This window comes from Hylobates moloch, unplaced genomic scaffold (genome assembly GCF_009828535.3).
Source record: "Hylobates moloch isolate HMO894 unplaced genomic scaffold, HMol_V3 SCAFFOLD_20, whole genome shotgun sequence".
In the NCBI taxonomy this organism is placed as follows: Eukaryota; Metazoa; Chordata; class Mammalia; order Primates; family Hylobatidae; genus Hylobates; species Hylobates moloch.
This window is the reverse complement of record NW_026652295.1, coordinates 26262081-26268128: the sequence shown is the minus strand read 5'-3', so window position 1 is coordinate 26268128 and position 6048 is coordinate 26262081. Positions and strand designations below refer to the sequence as shown.

Genomic DNA, 6048 nt, shown 5'->3' with positions numbered 1-6048 from the left:
CTGGAGTTCCTGGCGCTACACAGAGAAAGGAGACCCATCTGTTTAAACTGACACTGTCCAAAAGATATTTCCCATATCTTCCCTCCATCCTTGCCTTTTCCTTTGGGAGTTTTACTTTTTTCAGAGATCTCCTGCCCTCTCCTTGAGGCCACTTTCTTGGTCACTCCCTTTTGCTATGAAGCTGTTGCCTTCTTCTCCAGAACTTCAGGCACTAGTGGAAGGAATTTGAATTCAAGAAACTCCTGGTTATCTCGCTATTTCTGGTCTGCACCTTTCTAGTGCCTACAAGAGACCTGAAAAGGAATCAAGACTCCCCAAAATGAACCTTGGAACTCTCATGACGTCTCTGCTAGGTTAGCTTCTGTCTGGGAGAGACTGTGAGGTTGAGACAGGTCCAGGTGTGCAGGTGGTAATGACGGGTAGTGTACTGGGGCCATGGAGTGAATGCCCAGTGAGGATAGAAGAGGTCTTTAAATGCCTTTCTGTTCTGGGTCAGTCATACGTTTTTTTCAGGTCTATGCTGTATATGTGAAAATTTCATTATTGATTAATCTGGTTTTTAAAAAATATAGTTGACTCGCCAGGCATGGTGGCTTGTGCCTGTAATCCCAGCACTTTGGGAGGCCGAGGTGGGCAGATCACGAGGTCAAGAGATCGAGACCATCCTGGCCAACATGGTGAAACCCCGTCTCTACTAAAAATACAAAAATTAGCTGGGCGTGGTGATGTGCGCCTGTAGTCCCAGCTACTCGGGAGGCTGAGGCAGGAGAATTACTTGAACCCGGGAGGCGGAGGTTGCAGTGAGCGGAGATCATGCAACTGCACTCCAGTCTGGCGACAGACTGAGACTGCCTCTCAAAAAAAAAAATATATATATATATATATATAGTCCCAAATCAACTGACGTGCATTACTGTCCTTTTTCTTTTAAAATGTTTAGCTAGAAGTGAGCTCCATTTTCTTGCTTCTAACTGAAATTTATTTTCATGGCAGGGCAGACGCTCACAAAGGTGCTCAGAAGTAAGACTTTTGTTTTTTCTCACAAATTAGAAATGATTTGGGATATCATGAAAAGCCTTTTCACATGAACACTGTATATGTGCCAGGTCCGACCCGCAGACCCTGACCAAACGTCGGATGAAAAAATGCACTCAGACACAGATACCCAGTGAAAGAGCAGGCTAGGGGACTGGGCGTTCACAGAAGGAGTTGTTGCATGCTGCTTGCACACACCGAGGAGGGTGTTCTAAAGAGTACGCAGCCCGGCCCTGACAAGCTGGCCCTGCGGGCATTTATTCAGTACAGATTTAATGGCAAAGGCTTTGAGTCAACACACTTGTGGCTAATTAATATGGTCACCCTCCCCGGAGAGAGCAGTCCTGCGGGTGATTAAAGGCCAAGGTTGGAGGCCTAAGTAAACTAACTTATCTAGATCAGTTTCTTTACATCTCCTTGTTATTTGCTTTTTATTATTAGCTCAAGGTAAGAGGATCAGGCTGCCTTCAGCCATAAGGCTTTCCTAAAGCTTTTACAAAACCTCCTGGCGTTCCAAGAAGGTTTGCGTTTTTCCTATAATTTTCTCTTATAACTTCTCCCACCACCCTGACGGAAATCCTACATATATGTAGTTCATATAACAAGTTTCTTTTACCCTGTTAATGCGCATGCTTAATATATTTCCTAGTGTTACTCAGAGTTTAGTTACATCTGTTCCGCTCTCTCCACTTCCTAGTGTTACTCGGAGTTTAGTTACATCTGTCCCGTTCTCTCCACTGATTACAAAGGCACAAATTCAAACATGTTTCAATTCTGATTTCCAAAGGCAATTACGGGATGACTTTCATATGCCTTGGCTACTTATTAACCAAGTGCCATGGTGAAATTACTTAAACATTCAGTAATAACCTATCCTTAAGGAGTATGGGTACCACAAAGTAGTGGGACATGATAGATGGTGGATATCTTTTCAGAGAATGAGGTCCAGTGGTCTACTGCAGCAGTTATCAAACTAGGGTAATTTTACCCTTGGGAACACAAGAGGATCTAATTTTAAAAAGTGCAAGATCCGGCCGGGCACGGTGGCTCACGCCTGTAATCCCAGCACTTTGGGAGGCTGAGGCGGGTGGATCACAAGGCCAGGAGTTTGAGATCAGCCTGACGAACATGGTGAAACCCCATCTCTACAAAAAATACAAAAAAAAATTTAGCCGGGCATGGTAGGGCGCGCCTGTAATCCCAGCTACACAGGAGGCTGAGGCAGGAGAATTGCTTGAACCCGGGAGGCGGAGGTTGCAGTGAGCCGAGATCGCACCACTGCGCTATCATCAACCACCATATAGATTTTTTTCTAAAATTGATCTGTCTGAGAACACTCCTGATATCAAGGTGTGCAATTTCTCAATGGCCTTTCTTATATTCAAAAACAAAACAGATAAACAACAACAAAAACAAACAAAAAAAACCCCCGTGTTTCTCTCACTCTTCTCAATATGACCAAGGTTCTTTAGCTCAAAGTGCAAAATACTCTGGGCTTCAACACAGGGACATTTGGAAAGACCTGGGTGGGAAGAGTCTTTCCCAGGCAATTGAATTGTTCTAATTGCTAAGTAACTATCCTTTAGCAAGTCAGGAAGTTTCCAATTATTTGGTTTAAACAAATTAAGGGAGAATCTAGTCAAGTTCTCAACTAGGATAGAGTGTAAAATGTAATTATTTATTGTGGGTTACTATGTGATTTTTGGCAAATAACTTACTGTTAAATAACTCTGAGACATTTGTGTAACAAAATCTGATCTATTTTCATTTATTTGTATACTAAAATGCATTTTCTCAGTAGTTATAAATTGGGCATAAAACTAATGTTGAAATGACTTACCATGGCAATGTGTACATTTATTTATCAACAATTACATGAACTAATTATAAAAGCCCAATTGTGTAATTTAGATAAATATCCAACTAGTTTCACCTTTATACTCACTGATTAGTTTCCAAATTCGTAATATTTTTATTGTTATGCTTGATTGTATATAAGTAATAATTTTAATGATAATTCAATGCAGAGCATCTCATAAAAATGAAAGCTGGCCGGGTGCAGTGGCTCAGATCTGTAATCCCAACACTTTGGGAGGCTGAGGCGGGTGGATCACGAGGTCAGGAGTTCGAGACCAGCCTGACCAACATGGTGAAGCCCCGTCTCTATTAAAAATACAAAAATTAGTCGGGCATGGTGGCATGCACCTGTAATCCCAACTACTCCGGAGGCTGAGGCAGAAGAATGGCTTGAACCCGGGAGGCAGAGGTTGCAGTGAGCTGAGATCGCATCATTGCACTCCAGCCTGGACGACAGAGCCAGACTCTGTCTAAAAAAAAAAAAAAGAAAGCCTGTGCCATCCCCCAAATTGATAGTAATGTACATATATATTTTTGTTGTTGTTGCAGGTAAGTAGGCTATGGAAAACTTAAAATAATTTTAAGCATAAAACTATTACATTATTCAAAATTTATAATCTTCAACGTATTCAAGAATGATGCAACACTTTAGTTTTTAAAAATGTCAATAATTATAATACAAAGAAAAAACATCTGCTTAATCTTAAGATACATATTAATTTGTCAAAAATGTGTATGGGGGTACACAGTTTTAAAAAATTGGGGAGGACGGTGGGTAACTATTTTGAAGCCTAAGGGTCCAGCTTGGCTAACGACTAAGCTCTGTTAAATCTTCAGTTTTTATCTTGTGTCTATTGGAAACAGCCTTCAAATCCAAAGAGGGCCACTCGGACCAGATATTACAACATGGCCTCCCTCGAATTCTTGGAAGTTTCCCTAGATACTCAGCAGGGTCATGGAGGCTAGCGTTATCGTCTTTGTCCTCAAAATAGAAATCCGAGAAACCTCCAAGTGGCCCGAAAATTTAGAGCACTCGCTCGTGGATGCCATTGTCACTCCAGAAATGGTCTGAATTCCTCTTTCCACTCGAAATTTATTTGCTGGGCACCAAACTAGAGCCGGACACCAAACTAGAGCTGAGCCAGACTCTTAATTCCTGGGAAATTGTCCAGGAAAAAGAGCTGCCTGTTCGGGATCTTTGCGAGGGCTCTAGGGCGCAGACTTGTCTATTTCAACACAAGCATACCTGAACCAACTCAACCCTGTTTGCATCGCCAGTGTGTTCGCTGTCTGAAAAGAACTGAGTGCTGACCTTGTTGAACTTGAGAACCCTTAGTCTGCCCGAGGCGCAGCGAATGTGTACCAGGAACCGTAGCCGCGCCCGGACAGGAAGAGGCGCCGAAGCCCGGCTGAGTGGAAGTCCTTAGTCTTCCAACAGCCATAGCGGCGGGAACTGGGAGAGAAAAGGTACGCACAAAGTCCTTTGTTGGAGAACGGAGACCTCTGAGTTGTTATTAAAGGACAGCTTTCTCCACCGTCTTCCCATTCCACCACCAATGAGGAGGTAAATAGATTTCTGTTGAAAAGATTGTTTTTTGGGGGGAAGACGTTGAGACTCCTGATGACATTTGCCTGACGCCTAGAGGATCCTCGTGCTCCACTTCGAAAAATTGAAGTCTTGATAGTCAGCAGAAATGACCTCTGCACACCTTTTCCCCATTCATTAAACTATTGAGCAGCCTACCATGCTGTGCGGGCACCCAAGGTACCAGGAGAATGAAGAGCAAGACAGCACAAAGAGTAACACAAGCAGTTAATTATAATAACGCGTAGTGGAGCAACAGACATACCACCGGGCGTTTTGAGGGGGCCAGAGAGAAGGAGTACCTCCCCAGTCCTTATGAACCTGCGAGGCATATCTGCCGGAGATTTTCTTCCTTCCAGTATGGAGTGGATTCCTCATGCCGCGAGCCAAATCCACCAGCCATTCCCCGTGGTGAGTCAATTTCATAATCAAACCATTTGGATGGAAAACAGAACGACCAGCTTCTGCTTCCAGATCATACCCCGGGTCTCTGGACCCTTCGGAGGGTCAGAAGGAAGGAAGCCCCTCTCGTGAATGGTTCTCTGTAGTGTTTTCTCCGGGCAGAATAGGTGAGTTTGAGAAAATCTCATTTTCCACGGGACAGGCGAAGTTCCTTTCTGCTGGAGTCAGAGTTTTTGGCCTTGTCCTTGTTTTTGTTTTTGTTTTCCTTCTTCCTTGCGGGAGCGCAGGAAGGGAAAATGCAAAACACCAACAGAAGTTTGGAGAAACAATATTACGTAGTCGCAATTAAAGTTATTTTAAAAGACATCTCTTTGAGGAGAGGAGAAGAATTTCCTTTAGTTTTTTTTTGTTTGTTTGTTTGTTTTTGAGACGGAGTCTAGCTCTGTCGCCCAGGCCGGAGTGCAGTGGCGCAATCTCGGCTCACTGCAAGCTCCGCCTCCCGGGTTCACGCCATTCTCCTGCCTCAGCCTCTCCGATCCTTTAGTTTTAAAGAAACACAAAAACAACAAACATTTTGCTTTCTTAAAACTGAAAGAAGGGTTATCTTGCGGGTGGCCGGTTAGCTCGGTTGGTTAGAGCGTGGTGCTAATAACGTCAAGGTCGCGGGTTCGATCCCCGTACGGGCCACAGAGGTTCTTACCTTTTCTCTCCAATTTTGCCGCAGTCACTTCGCATCTAGCTACACATTGGAAATAACAGCCTCTTCAACTGAAAGTCGGAGTTAAATGTTGATGTCATTTCTTCTTCAGCAGTGACACCTGCCCATGTCAGTCTTGCACTCCTCTAAAGCGGCTTGGGAAAGAAAAAAGAAAATCTTATGGAACAAGTGACATGACGCCCTAAGACAGAAATTTCAGTGAAGAAAATGAGGGTGTTAGAGATGGGGGTAGCACTGGGGTTGGATGTGTGTCTGATGCCCGCTGTCCATCTGAACTCCGTGTTTTGTTGGTCCCTTTCTCAGTATCCAGCCTATCGAGTCTGCTTGTGCGTGTCACGTGCTTGCTCTACCTGATGGTCTCCTCACCCCCGCGCTATCTTTTGAACACTGTTGAAATTGATCTTTTTTATTAAGATAACCGCAATGGGAAACAATGCATACATATTTTGCT

At 43.8% G+C, this 6048-nt stretch overlaps 1 non-coding gene across 1 annotated transcript; it reads left to right on the top strand.

Annotated features, from left to right (window-relative positions):
* The first annotated feature begins 5492 nt into the window (after nt 1-5492).
* Nucleotides 5493-5566, top strand: TRNAI-AAU (transfer RNA isoleucine (anticodon AAU)). Its single transcript has one exon. It is a non-coding gene; the product is annotated as a tRNA-Ile (tRNA).
* Nucleotides 5567-6048: the final 482 nt, after the last annotated feature.